This window comes from Lepidochelys kempii, chromosome 6 (assembly GCF_965140265.1).
Source record: "Lepidochelys kempii isolate rLepKem1 chromosome 6, rLepKem1.hap2, whole genome shotgun sequence".
NCBI lineage: Eukaryota > Metazoa > Chordata > Testudines > Cheloniidae > Lepidochelys > Lepidochelys kempii.
The window spans coordinates 3,489,056-3,504,763 of NC_133261.1; the positions used below are offsets into that span (position 1 = coordinate 3,489,056).

A 15,708-nucleotide genomic window follows, 5' to 3' on the forward strand; every position below is an offset into this window, starting at 1 on the left:
GGAGAGTCCAGGCAGCAAAGCAGAGCATGAGGAGAAGAGGGAAGGCTGGGATCAGCCACAGAGGGGTAACACAATCCCCTCTGGAGGGAAAGGAGTCCTCCCTAAGAGTTTGTGGTGTTCCCCCCCAACCCCACCCTGACCGGGCCTGTTCCCAGCTCTGCTCACCCCTCCCCTACGCTCAGAAGCTCCATCAAACCGAGGGAGCAGGTACCAGAGGCCACTCCTGCTCCTGGGACAGAGAAGTAGGATCATGACCTACCCGAAAGTGGGTGGTGTCCGGCCCAATGCCCATGGTGAAGATGGTGTAGAGTAGAGCCCGCAGGAGGCGTGACTCCAGCTCCAGGGCAAGTGGTGGCTTCAGTTTGCTGGAGGGAGAGAGGAGCCCGTGTTATGTTATGCTTGGCACATGACCCTCCTCCCCTGCAATGATCCCCTCCCTATGGCCACTGTCACGTTACGGGAATGAAATCACCCCCCAGCCAGGGAAGAGGGGATGTTCCCACCTCCTCTGCTGGGGGATGACAACAGCCACGGCTGGGGGTAATCTAGGCTGGAGAGGATCTGGGGCTACCGGCTCTGGACCTGATCAGCACCAGGGTCAGGGAAGCTGGATGGGAGGGTCCTGGTATCTGAGGCTGCAAACTAGTCATGAAGCTGGAGACGATGGAGCTCAGCTCAGACTCCATGGGCAGATTTTCAATCAGCTCCTGACAGACGCCAAAAAGATAAAATCCCATGTGAGACTCAGTGCAGACCCTCAGGTGCTTCCCCGGGAGGAGGCCACAGTGCTCTGCAGAAACAGTCAGTGTCACCCCCATCCGCAACCAGCTGGGCCCCTCATTCCTCCCATCCATCAAACTTACCCCTTCCTTCCCCCTCTCCCACCCAATTCCTCCCTCCCCTCAGCCTCAGCTGCCCCCCCGGCCTTACAATTCCCCCACTGCCACCTCCCCATCAGTGTCAGAGTCAGAATTTCCCCCTTCCCTGCTCCCCAGCCCTCAGTCCCAGGAACCCCTGTGCTCTGCTCCCCACTCCAGCCCCACTAACTCTTCCTCCCATGTCTGGCTTCCTCACCCCAGGGGCCAGGCACAGGGTCCCACTCACCGCAATGCTCTCCACGAGGGCAGCTTTGGAGAACTGTGGCTCCAGAGTGTCCTGCCCCTGCTTCTGTGCCAAGAAGCACAGACATGGGACAGCATGGAGGAAGTGGAGCTGTTTGTCCCTGTCCTCCACCCACTAAGAGTGGGATTGGTAGAGACAGAGAGAGAGATGGTTAGGTAGGGACCTCCCCACCCCACCTACACCAGCTCCAGGGCTCAGGAGCCCCATGGAGTTGGACAGGGAAAGCCGCCCTGCTTCCCCAAACCAGTGTCGCCCTGCACAGACGGGGTTGTAACTGGGACAATGTCTGCGGGGAGCGGACACCTTGGCCTGCGAGAGACAAACATCCCCACTTTGGGGTACCAGATAACAGGGGAGAATTTCTCTCCGTTGAGGGTCATGGATTCTCTGGGACAAGACCCCCCAGTGTGGGTGGGGATGGAACAAGGGGCAGGACAGACTCGGGGGCAGTGCAGATAGAAGATTTTTCTACCTCAGCTCTGATCCTGGAGGTGCTGCTGGATGACCCTGATGGTATCTTGTTCAGGGGACACATCCTCCTCCGCCTCATCTCCACCTCCTCCAGCAGGGCACTGAGGGTCTCTGCACCAGGGAGAGAAGGAGAAAGGGTCATTTGTGCTGATGCTGTGGGAATGCAGGGTAGAGAAATGGCTCAATGTCCCCCCTCCTCTTCAAGGAACCCCACGGCATCGAGGGCCCCACCCTGTCCCTCCCAGAGACGCCCGCAGCCCCATCAGCCTCAGGGCCCCGTGGCCATCAGCCCCCATCCCAACATCATCAGGGGAGGCTGGAGCTCCCCTGACACTGCCCAGCATCCCCTGCCACCGGATGTGGCTGGGCCACTCCCACTGGTGTCAGTGGGGCTCCTGTGGCTCAGTCCTGGCACCTTGGGGAGCCAATGGGCGCAGGGTATTACTAGTCCCCCACCACCACTGTCCTCCCCTGTTCCCCTGGGTGTCCCCTCACCGCAAAGAGGGAGCCTTGAGCCTCAGGGCTCTCAGACCCCACGGAGCAGCTGCTGGCCCCTCGGGATTAGGCGGAGCTGCTGGTCCCCATGCCAGAGTCGCCCAGCTCCTGCTCTGGGCTGGCTGGGGGCTCCTCAGTGGCCAGGCTGGTGGATGGCTCTGGCTGGGCACTGGGGTGCAGCTCCTGGCTCCTCTGCTTCCTGTAAAGGAAGCCGCAGAGCCGCCTTGCCCAGACCCCGCCTGCTCCTGTGTCCTTCCCGCAGAGCATCACCCTGGGCCACCTCCATTTGGGACCAGAAGGTGCCTCAGGGTATGATAAGGGAGCTGGTGTCTTCCTCCTCCTCCAGAAAGCCAGGGAGCTCCTCCTCCTCGCCTGGCCACTGGCCTCTTCCCCGCCCGCGGGGACAGAGGGGCCGCTCTCCTCCTGGGCAAGCCGGCCGCTGCTCCCTACCAGCTCCGGAGCCACCAGCCCGGCCTTCCTCCTCAGCATCCGCCTCAGCCGCTGCATCCTGGGAATGAGTGGGGAGCAGCCATGAGTCTGGGCTCAAGACAGCCGCTCATTAACGTGCCTGCCTGCACCCTGCCAACCTCCGATTGCTGAGGCACTTTCTCCTCACCACACACCCCACCCCAGGGAATGGGGGCTGCAGTTCACACCCACTGGCAGCAGCTCACAGCACAGGCTGCTCCCAACGTTCCCTCTCACCACTGTGGCCCTGTGACACTGGGAGAGTCTCGTCCTTTCAGATCAGTGGGGCTCTCCGTTAGTTTGGAGAAGTAGCTCCCTCCACCCCTCCAGGCCCCGCTCCCTCCCAGGCCAGAGAAAGAGCAGCACCCAGATAGTCTTCAGCGAAAGTTCGCAAGGTGCCAATCCTAGGAGGCAGGAGTGGCCCTCAGTTCCCACTGATTTCACTGATTGAAGGGTGGGTGTTCAGCGCCTGGCAGGTTCTGCTCTCCCCAAAGACTCTCAACATGGGGAAAAATCTCCTGCAAGGGAAGGGCTGGGAGCCCTCTTGCTGGGCCATTCCCCCCACACTGAGGATGGCTCTGGAGCACTCCACTCCCTTGCTCTAGATGGGATGGAGATGGGTGGCAAATGCTCACAGATTGTTGGTAATTTGCCCTCCTCCTCGATCTCCCACACCCAGGTGGGCTGGAAAGGGTGCTGCCCAATGCCCTGCCAGCAGGGCATGGGGTAGAAGCCTGGAGATCGAAAGTGGCTGTGTAAACAAGACAATGTTTTATTCTCAGGGGATGGATAAACTCAGCCTAGCAGCCGGGTGTTCACAACACTGACTGACGGCCAGCAGGACACCTCCCATCTCCATGTCTCCTCATACCTCACGCAAGTTCCTGAAGCGTGACGACCCATGGGCTGTAGGGGAGTGTCCCCAGCCCCACTGATGGAAACAGAGGCCTTGTCAGGAGAAGCCACTGCCTCAGGGTCACACTGGGAGTCATGGATAGAGCCGGGGATGGAGCCCAGGAGAAAAAACTACGTGTGCGGGGATGGATCTACTGGTTCATAAATCTAGAAACATGTGGAGACCAGAACGTATCATTTCAGTTCACTAACCACACTTCAAATTTCCTTTGTTTAAGAAATCCGTTTGAAATGCAAAATATTTAGATTCAACTTTTTTTCTGATGCTTCCTTTTTTAGCTCCAGCATGACCTTGGTGAGTGACCAAAGAGAGGTCACTTCTTTTCACTCTCCCTCTGTATCATGGGGATGGAGAAAATTCTCTAAGTCCTAGCAGGCAAGAGATTAGAGCACGTCAGATGTGTTAGAGCCCTTGTGCTCGAAAGGACAATGAGTGACGGTTGTTTGGGGCAAGAATCCCGATGGAGTTGATAGTTGTCCCCCATCCAAAGCCAATAACACATCTCTGCATCTGCAATCATGAGTTAGACATTCTCAGCACCCCTCTGTCTCCCGCAGCCCTCAGGTGTTCCTTGGATTATGGAGGCTTGATTGCTAAGAGGACTGGATTTTTTTTACTGGCTTCCTGGGGGTCCCTAGCCAATGAGGGTCTCAGTCTGGCCTCCGAGGCCCACACCCTGAGATACTAAAGATCAGGATGGACTGATTTCACTCCAAGCCTTTTGTATATGTATTTTTGAATTATTTTCCTAATGAAAGATTGATTCTCATGAAATTCGTAGAGCTGGCAGACGACAGAACAAGGAGCAATGATCTCAAGTTGCAGTGTGGAAGGCTTGGATATTAGGAAAACCTTTTTCCCTGGGAGGGTGGGGATGCCTTTGAATCTGCTAGGATAGAGTCCCCCATCTTTTACTTAGAGCCTATATTTTTTCTTACCTTCTACACAGATGATGATTTCTTTCCACACAATCAATACAGTAATGAAAACAATCCCAGAGAATCTCCTGCACACCAGCCGTCTCTTGGTCCTCACCGAGAGACCGCGAGATGGAGGCTTGCTGCAGCAAGGCTACAGGGGTCTCCGAGGTTCCCCCTGACCCGCATCCCTGTCCTGCCGGGCTGTTGTCAAGGGAGTTCTGTGGGGTCACACCCGCCTCATCATCTTTGCCCAATAGGCTGAGTTCCTGCCAAAGGCCTTTGTGAAGTCACTGCCACACTCACCTTTCCCTTGCAGGCCTGATGTCTGCCCCTGGCCAGCCTGGCTGGATGTTTGAGCTGCACCCTGGATCACACCACTTGCTCATTATTGATTCTGGGGAGCAAGCAGGCCACCCAGTAAAACAGCAGAGTCTATGCCTCACCCCACACTGAGTTTTTCATACAGATATAGATTGTAAAACTATTTCATCTCCTAATCCATCCTCTGTTTCATCGGCTATGAAATTTCACACGTTTACCACCATATTAAGCCCAAATTGCTTGTAATTTATGAAAAGGTGGCATGTCACCTTCCAGAATGATAACCAGTTGATGTGATGATACCAGGAAAAAGAGAATCCACCTCTTCCCTGGGTAATTTGTTCCAGGGGTTAGTCTCCCTCACTGTCAAAAATGTGTGCCTTATGTCTCATTTGAATTTCTCTGACTTCAACTGACAGCCGTTGGTTCCTGTTTTGCCTTTCTTGGCTAGATTGACGTAGCCCTGTCCCATGAAATCCAATCTCCCCGTCCTGCTGGAATCCCCCCAGCCAGGAGAACCCAGTAGGGTCCTCCTAGCTGTTTGTCTGCTGGGCTGGGGATATCAGACACACCAGAGGCATGCAGAAGAGAGTGCACTGCATCAGCCCTGTGTTGGGCTCAGGCGTTTGTCCTTGGCAACTTCTGCTCCATCCACATCTCTGGGTGCCTGGGCTTGGGGCTTCTGCCCGGCATGTGCAGCTGGGGCTCAGGGCTTCCCTTGCACTTCCTTCTGGGGCTCAGGGCTCCATTTTTAAGGATGCCACCAAATTGGCCCTTGTCTTAATTTGCCAGGGACTAGTAGGTAGGAGCCCCCAGCTGAGGTGCTCTCAGAAGCAGGGACCCTCTCACACATCTTAGAACCTCCTCTAACTTCAGAAAGATTCTTGGCTGCTGCCCTCAGAGCCCAGGTCTGAAGGAAGCATGGAAGTGAGTGTGGCAATGTTTTGACCCCCCCAGAACAACCTCTGAACTCCCCCACGATCCCATTTTGGTCGGGACCCCCACCAAACGAAATGTCATTGAGATGGATGTGTTCCCAAGGAATGTGTCAATTTCAAGGAATCAACATTTCCCAGTTGAAAACAAATGCTCTCCTGGAAAACTTTCAATTTTTTTTCAGTGTCGTGGCCATCTTAGTCTGTATCAGCAAAAACAATGAGGAGTCCTTGGGGCACCTTAGAGACTAACAAATTTATTTGGGCATAAGCTTTCATGGACTAGAACCCACTTCATCACATGCATGGAGTGGAAAATACAGTAGCAGGTATAAATACACATCACATGAAAGGATGGGCATTGCCTTACCAAGTGGGAGGTCAGTCTAATGAGACAATTGAATTAAGAGTAGGATACCAAGGAAGGAAAAAACACTTTTGTCGTGGTAATGTGGGAGGCCCATTTCAAACAGTTGATAAGAAGGTGTGAGTAAGAGTAGGGGAAAATTAGTATGGGGGAAGTTAGGACTCTTGGCTGCAGAATTTTATTTCATTTTTTAATGAGATTGCGTCTTTTAGGTTGTGTGGCACACAAGCAGAGAAGTTTGCAAGACATTGCAAACTTCCAGCAAGAACAATAACACACAAGAGCCCCAAAATCAGAGGGAGAGAATGTAAGCTACCGCCTATAACAGAGAGGCACAAGTCTCTGGGTACCTGCTGACTGACTGCTGCTAAGCCCCCACTGAGCTGTCTAGCATGCAAGTAGGTCCAGGAACCATGCCCAAAACGTAAAGTCGCAGTATTCAATTTTAACACAACCACAAATACACCAGAGCATCCAAATTTTCTGTTTTACAAGGTCGATCCTTGTTTTGGAACACTGGTTTCTAAACATGCCATGGGGAATTTGAATCAAATTTCAGCTACTAATTAGCATGTGTGTGGAACAATCAGTAATGTGCATTCGGTGTTATGTTGTTGGTTTCTTTAGGAAATTTGGGGAAACAGGAGCACTGGGAAAGCCTATTTCCCTCCCCACACACACACACTCTCACACTGCATATTTGCTGCCCACTGGTGCTGCCTGAGCAGTAGCATTGTGACATCAGAGATAATCCACCACTCAGCGCTCCCTGCCTCCCGCTCCTTGTCACACCTGGGGAGAATGACTAGCCCCCTGGCTGCCATGGCAACAGCTACCTTTGACAACTGCTTGTCCCCTTATGACCAGAACATCATCACAGAAAGGCAGTTTGTAATGAAACAGGACCAGATTTGGATAAGCAGGACAGCTGCCTGCTGTGCTCATTTGGGTTTGTACTGTGGTACGGTACAGTGTTTCTTCTCAAAGGACAATTGTTTGCTACTTTTCTTAGTAAGTGCTAGGTGAAAATAAGATGCGAAATTCATGCTCTTTTTCTTGGATATTGTTTATCTGCTTCTTACACATTCAGGGTTATAGCTTAGCACTTTCACGGAAACTCAAGTTGCATAAAATGAGTTTTGTTTTAATACAGTTTAATTTAATTACTTTCAATACTGTGTTCAGCACAGCACTGAGTGGTGAAAAGGGAGCTTCACAAAGATAAGGATGACAATAAAATATATACTGAAAACAACAGATGATTAAGAGGTTCATTGTTTAAACAGCACTTATATAATAGTTTTTCTTTCTATTAAAAAACCTAAGGAAATTAAGATCTCAGGAGGTCATCTAGTCCAACCCCCTTGCTCAAAGCAGGACCAATCCCCAATTTTTTGCCCCCGATCCCTAAATGGCCCCCTCAAAGATTGAACTCACAACCCTGGGTTTAGCAGGCCAATGCTCAAACCACTGAGCTATCCCTCCCCCTCATCTCTAGCAACATTCTTTTATGCCAGGGCTATATTCGGCCCATTGTGTCCAAAGCCATGACAAATCAAACCAGGTCACTGCAGGCGTGAGTCTATGAGCCTTGCTCACATTGACTAGCACTTACTCATAGCAGTGGCCCCAATAAGATCAAGTTCTACTCACTGCAAGTAAAGCAAGATCGGCTTAGGTTCTAAATAAACTAAAAGTGTTAATGGAACAAGACAGACAAGAAGGGGCTTTATCCCATACATAACAACATGTTAGAGCATCTCAAAACTAGAGGATCGATTCTGATTTCCTTACACTGAATAGCCCCTTACTGTGAGAGTGGTCTCATGGACTCCCACCTGCTGAAAAAGTGTGGGTAAGGGGATAAAAATCTGTCATTAAAAAGCCACAAAACTATGTTCAGGAAATAAGCAGAATCTCTTATTTAATCTGGAAGAAACAATGCAATCCTCAGAATGTTTTATGTCAATACAACATTAATATAAATCAGTATTGAACCTGATGGTGAAGTGAAATACAATTGGCCAGATTCTAAGCTAGTGTAAATCAGCATCACCCCATTGATGCCAAAGGGGCAGAAACCCCAGCTAATGTAACTTATGGAGTGCCACTTAAATCAATGTGGTTATATCTCCAGTGGGTGTAAATCATCTTTGCCCCATTGAAATCAATTCCATACGGCTAAATTGAGTGGAAATCCATCAACCTCAACAAAAAACTCACAGATACAGACTGAAATCAATGGCGCTCCAGCTCCAGTTGGTGTAAGCTAGCGTCACTACATTGCAATCAATGGGGCCAGATCCCCAGCAGGTGAAAATCAGCATTAGCTCCATTGGTGCTAATGCGTGACACCCCAAAGTAAATAGGTGGAGCGCTACTGAACGCATTGGGCCAGAACCATAACTAGTCAAAATTGGTGTCATTCCATTGAAGTCAGTGGGGCTACACACCTTTACACAAGAAGAGGATCTGGCCCTTCTGACCATAGGCTTTCCCAAGGCACATAAATGAGTTACGGGCAAACGCCCCTTATTGGGGCAGCAGTCTGGCTTGTTCTATCCAGTTGGCAGATCATGTCCTTAACTTGTAACCTGGTGTAGATATGTAACCCACACACCGCCTGGGTGTGGTGCTCTGTCCCATCTGCTGGCACTGAGACCACTCAGAGAGAGTTTAATGAGTCTACCCTACATCCTTAGTCAAGAGCCATGTGGCTTTTAGCTCATGTGGTAGAGGCTCAAGTACTAAGCTGCAGAGGTCCCATGTTCCATCCCGCCCGCCGAAGACTGGGGCCTGTCGGTGTTACAGATGCACATCAAATTATCCACCCACAGGGGCAAGTGTGAATTGTCTGATGTTCATAGCTTCCCAACATTAACCTTAATCCTAACCATACCCCTGCAGAGTTTGGGGAAGTTCTGGGACAGACTCTTGTTCCATGACTGAACTAACCTGTAGAAGCTACCAGTTCCCCTCGGTCTCATAGAAACATGGGGATTGCCAGACAGGATCAGACACAAGGTCTATCTAGTCCAATAGCCTGTCTATGACTGTAGCTTATACCAGATTCTTCTAAGGAAAGCGGAAGAAGCTGATAGTAGGCAGATGTGGGATAATCTTCCCCCAACATTAGGTCACTGGAGAATGAAAATAGTGGTATATTAGGTGATGGTCTGTTTCCATCTTGGCATTTTGTCAGAGGCCCATGCAGTGGTTATTCTGACGTTGTTTAGTCATAGAATCATAGAATCACAGAATATCAGGGTTGGAAGGGACCCCAGAAGGTCATCTAGTCCAACCCCATGCTCAAAGCAGGACCAATTCCCAGTTAAATCATCCCAGCCAGGGCTTTGTCAAGCCTGACCTTAAAAACCTCTAAGGAAGGAGATTCTACCACCTCCCTAGGTAACGCATTCCAGTGTTTCACCACCCTCTTAGTGAAAAAGTTTTTCCTAATATCCAATCTAAACCTCCCCCACTGCAACTTAAGACCATTACTCCTCGTTCTGTCATCTGCTACCATTGAGAACAGTCTAGAGCCATCCTCTTTGGAACCCCCTTTCAGGTAGTTGAAAGCAGCTATCAAATCCCCCCCCCATTCTTCTCTTCTGCAGGCTAAACAATCCCAGCTCCCTCAGCCTCTCCTCATAACTCATGTGTTCCAGTCCCCTAATCATTTTTGTTGCCGGGTTGTGGACAAAGCTGACAAAGCAGACGATTCTTAGGGAGAACAGATTAAGGCTAATGTAGTGCCAATCTTTAAAAAAGGGAAGAAGGAGGATCCTGGGAACTACAGGCCAGTCAGCCTCACCTCAGTCCCTGGAAAAATCATGGAGCAGGTCCTCAAAGAATCAATCCTGAAGCACTTGCATGAGAGGAAAGTGATCAGGAACAGCCAGCATGGATTCACCAAGGGAAGGTCATGCCTGACTAATCTAATCGCCTTTTATGATGAGATTACTGGTTCTGTGGATGAAGGGAAAACAGTGGATATATTGTTTCTTCACTTTAGCAAAGCTTTTGACACGGTCTCACACAGTATTCTTGTCAGTAAGTTAAGGAAGTATGGGCTGGATGAATGCACTACAAGGTGGGTAGAAAGCTGGCTAGATTGTCGGGCTCAACGGGTAGTGATCAATGGCTCCATGTCTAGTTGGCAGCCGGTATCAAGTGGAGTGCCCCAAGGGTTGGTCCTGGGGCCGGTTTTGTTCAATATCTTCATAAATGATCTGGAGGATAGTGTGGATTGCACTCTCAGTAAACTTGCGGATGATACTAAACTGGGAGGAGTGGTAGATACGCTGGAGGGGAGGGATAGGATACAGAAGGACCTAGACAAATTGGAAGATTGGGCCAAAAGAAATCTGATGAGGTTCAATAAGGATAAGTGCAGGGTCCTGCACTTAGGACGAAAGAACCCAATGCACAGCTACAGACTAGGGACCGAATGGCTAGGCAGCAGTTCGGCGGAAAAGGACCTAGGGGTGACAGTCGACGAGAAGCTGGATATGAGTCAGCAGTGTGCCCTTGTTGCCAAGAAGGCCAATGGCATTTTGGGATGTATAAGTAGGGGCATAGCGAGCAGATCGAGGGACGTGATCGTTCCCCTCTATTCGACATTGGTGAGACCTCATCTGGAGTACTGTGTCCAGTTTTGGGCCCCACACTACAAGAAGGATGTGGATAAATTGGAGAGAGTCCAGCGAAGGGCAACAAAAATGATTAGGGGTCTGGAACACATGACTTATGAGGAGAGGCTGAGGGAGCTGGGATTGTTTAGCATGATTCTAACCCTCCCTGATTTTGTATAGGTCCATATCTGAGTCTGCACTGGGATCAGAGTGAACTTCACATGATCTATGAGTTTGATGGAAATATTTTCCACATACCAGGCCCTGAGTTCTCTCTCTGATCCCACAGGATTGACATGTACTGTTCTCTGCAGTCCTGGCCTCCTTACAATTCTGTCACAGTAGTGCTAGAATTGAGATTGTGTGATCTTAGCACACCAGGAGTTGAGCACAGTCTAACAAAAGAGAATATAAAAGAGATGGACCTGTATATTTAACAGCGTCCTCTCGTGAGATGCAATTTCAGAACAGCTCAGGTATTTGTATGATTTCAGCATCCTTTTACCTGAGTTTTAATCTACAGAGGGCATCCAACCCAAAGCACTAATGGTAACTGCAATTCACCTTTAAATCAAGAATAAGAGGCCTGTGATTTATAAACAGAATCTCTTGAGGTCTAGCCTTACTGAGTACAACAAACTGCAGACACCCTCTAAGTAGAATGCTGGAAGTGTGCTACTCCCATAATAACCTAGTGGTCAGTGGATTGAAACCAGGGTCAGCTAGCCCTGGCCTGTTTATTATTTATGGGTATAAAATGTCTATGACTAAAGTTAGTCTGGAAAGTGGAAGAAAGTTTCTAACCATCAGAGGAGGGAGGTTCAGGAACAGCCTCCCACTAGAATTAGTGGAGTTATACAACAATTTAAAGTGGAGCTGAATAAGTTTATGAATGGGATTATATCATATTGCTGCCTGCAACAGCAGTAGACTGGACTCCATGACCTCGGGGGGTCACTTCCTGTCCTATGTTGCTCTTGGGATTGCCAATATTAACGAGCCTGCATTATGCACAATTATTTTTGTGCAATTCAAAGAAATAGTGCTACCCGAAAAATCGGATGGTGACCCAGAGAACTTGCCACCTCTCTCACAGCTGTTTATTGATTTTTTTAAAAAATCAGTAACTACATTTATTGAGAAAATATCTTCCTGTATATCATCCTTCTAAAGGCGTCCTTCACTCCATGTTTCTAAGGCTGTAGATCAGAGGGTTCAGCATAGGGAACACAGAGATGACGTTGTCTTGGTCCAAGGTGTAGCCAGAACTGGGTCGTAAATACATAAAATCAGAGTACTGTAGAAGGTAGTGACAGCTGTCAGGTGAGAGGCAAAAGTACAGAAAGGTTTCAGTGGATCTTCAGGATGGTGTGTTAAGAAGACAGCCTGAAACATAAGGCCATGTTTCAGAGTCCTGGTGTGAGGCCTAAAGCCTGAGCTAAAGTAACCAAAACTTTGCAGATCTAAAGCAAAGCCAAGCTGTGAGCAAGAGGCAGGCCCCGTTCACAGAATCTGGCAAGAACAGGGTTGATATTGCAGAATCACACGTGCTTAAGTAGTGCTAGGCACAAGTATATATGCGCCAGCACATTCCAGAAAGGCGGTACCAGAACACCTCGATACCAAACACATGCCCCAGAGATAACAGGAGCACGCTGTCCCATCCTAAGGATAAGGTCAGGATGACAGCATGATGGATAGAGATGTTTTAATCAAACCAACATGTACAAGGTAATGGGCAGCCCTTGGATCCGTCAATGGGTGGCACCCTAATACGTCACAGGTTGTCATTCTGATACGTCAGGGGCAATATGTCACTTGTTTGTATTTGTGTTTAAAGATGTATCTCAGAGGGAGTGTCTTTGGCCAGCCTAGCGAGCAGTGGAGAGTCCCACCAGTGACTGAGTTGCGTCCATTGACACAAGCATACAGGTCTGACTATCCATCCAGATGCTATTACTGTGCTCTATTGACAGTAAACCTGGCCAGGTGCCTTCACTGAAAATTGAGTCTGTGGATTTCTTGGGCTGTTTCATTGTGGTCTGCTATCTCCACAGAGCTGGGACAGCACACTGAACGAACACACACGCAGCCAACATCGTACCCCAGATGGCGACGAGGCTGTACATATAAGAGACTATCTAGAACAACTAGCATAGTAATCTTGACAAATATAGTTGACAAAGGGAAATGAATAACATCATTGCGTTGTGTATGTCAGAGCAGGACAGCTTAAGGATGGGGAGGGATGTCAGAGAAGAAATGATTGCTGACCCTGGGGTGAGAGAAAGACAAGCTGAATATACAAATTGTTCGGGCCGTTGAATTCACAAAGACACAACGACTATCAGCACTCAGAGTTTCCTGGACATGATGACCCTCTAGAGCAAGGGGTTACAGATGACTGTGAAGTGGTGAGAGGCCATGGTGTCCAGGAGGCATCATTCATTGGTCACAAAGGCACAGACAAAGAAAAATTGCACAGCTCACTCAGGGAATGAAATGATTCTATTATTCTCTGCTACAGAAGTCATGAGCACCTTAGGTGCAATGACAGAGGAATAACCAACATCTACAATGGACAGATTACTGAGGAAGAAGTACATAGGGGTGTGAAGATGGCGTCAATCCTGATTAAAACAGTCATCCCAAGATTCCCTACCAGTGTGATAACATAGCTCAGTAGGAATAACATGAAGAGTGGGACCTGCAGCTCTGGGTGGTCCATGAATCCCAGAAAAATCAATTGTGTCACCATGGTATGAGGCGGCATAGGTGGGAAATCTAAATTTGCAAATAAACTGGAGCCAAAAAGGGAGCATGTGTAGATTCCCTGTAACAACTCTGACTGCTCCTGTGAAATAGTGTGTCTTGGGGAATGTATTATGGGTTATGCACACACTTCCCCCTGGAGCTGGTGCACTGTCTCCTTACAGAAACACAGCACACTGTGCATTGTTTTGCATTCAATTAAATATGTGCAGAGATTCCGCCACAATACGAGAGACTGTCCAAATCTGAATTGTTCCCATGCCAGAAATGTCCCTTAGGGCACAGGGCTTTGCCATCCATGTCTCTTTTGCTCACCCTCTCTGTTGTTAAATCAGATTAGTTTGGAAAGGAGGTAAATCATCTCTTGTAAATGTATAGACAATAACAAATGGTGTAGAACATTTTCATTTACACTGGTTTTGTCTTCTGGCTCCCATCAGTGTCAGTGGGAGTTGATGGCACTTGGCACCACTGAAACTCAAAGCAAAAGTCCTACAAAGGATCTGTGTCTAACGTTGGGAATCCCCAGCAGAAAGATGTTGCAGGTCTAATATGTACCTGTAGAGACATTCATGTCATGTCATTCATGTCATGATACATTGATAGGAGATTATTTGCCTCCCTTCTAAACTAAACACTCCCAATCTATATATCTCTTATTTTATAGAAGATTTGACCCACTGGATGGTTTCATGCATATTAACACAGAGTATAAAATATTTCTGTAGCTAGAACATATCCTATCTCTAATGGAAAGCATGTGGGTAATACAAAGAGAACATTCCCTAGGATTGTCCTTTGATGTATTATTTTTGTTCTTATGAAATGGTGTATAATCACAGGGATTATGAGGGATCTGTACTCAGTACTTTATTGGCCCCTGATTAATTGTAATCCTTATTTTTATTTTTCACCAGCAGAGGAGAGAGTTTCTGGAAGAAATGGCAGAGAGAAATCACACCACGGTGACAGAGTTGATTTTTGTAGGATTCAGATGTTCATCCAGATCTACAGACCCCCTCTTTATTTTGTTCCTAGTGATGTATGTGGTCAGCCTGATGGGGAATCTTGGGATGATAGCTTAATCATGGTTGAAACCCAACTTCATACCCCCATGTACATTTTCCTAAGCCAGATGTCCATTGTAGATATTGGATATTCCACAGCTATAGCTCCCAGGCTGCTCATGACCTTGGTAGCAGAGACGAGAACCATTCCTTTCATTGAGTGTGTGGCACAACTATTCTTCGTCTGTTTCTTTGTGACCAGTGAAAGTTGCCTACTGGCTGTGATTGCTTATGACCGCTTCAAAGCTATCTGTAATCCACTGCTCTACAGAACCATTATGTCCAAGAGACACTGTGTCCTGTTGGTGGCTGGCACATATGTCTGTGGCTCTGTGAATTCAATTGTGCAAACTCTATTTATATTCAGTCTGTCCTCGAGCAGAGGCAACGAGTCCCCATTTCTTTCAAAGGTATCCATGTAATCTGGGTATTGATCAGGATGCTGGGTGTCCGAGTCAAGAAGGTGGAGTAAGTCCAGGGGCGGAAGCTGGTTCAAATAACCCCTGACTTTTTCAGTCATTTCCATTGCACAACTCCAGCAGGGATATCATCGGGCTAGACTTATGTAGTGAGGTCATTGTTCACACCTGGTGTGGTGTGTCCCTGTTGCATACAGGCCACTTACTTGCAGAGAGCCTGCTTTTCTCCAAAAAGTTGCACCACCTAATGTCACGTGCTGCATCCAATAATTAGGCCCAGAGGTTAGAGCGTAGGTTGCAGTGAGGTGCAGGATTGCGCCTAGGCTGATAGTGGTGCTAGAATCAAGGTCCAGGTCCAAACCAAGATCAGAGTCCATCAAAAAAGCAGAAGGAGAACCAGAGCCAGAGTCTAAATCCCTGCCAAAGGTCATAGCCGGATAGTCAGAGAGCAAAGATCAGCCAAGTCAATGCAAGCCAGAGTCCAGATACAGGCCGAGGGTCAAAGCCGGGTAGCCAAAGTCCGAGTGCTTGAGGAAGATCAGGAGGAGAAGTCAATGCTGGAGTGGGTTGGTGGAGGGCCTGGAGCGGGGCTAGAGAAGGGCAAGGAGTATATGGAACCAGGATGGGTAGCCAACATCTGGAGCTAAGAAGGGTCACGCCAAAGTCATAATCAGAGACCGGAGCCAAAGGTCAAGCCAGAGTCAACAGTGAAGAACCGGAGGGCAGAGCAGGACAGGGTGGTGCATGCAGGCGGGAACCAGGATGACTTACAGGTTCTCCTAGGCCCTGCCCAGCTGGATC

General features: G+C 48.7%; 1 pseudogene; it reads left to right on the forward strand.

The window, feature by feature from the left end:
* The first annotated feature begins 14,362 nt into the window (after positions 1–14,362).
* LOC140912547 (olfactory receptor 5G9-like) lies at positions 14,363–14,910 on the forward strand (annotated as a pseudogene).
* The last annotated feature ends 798 nt before the right edge of the window (positions 14,911–15,708 follow it).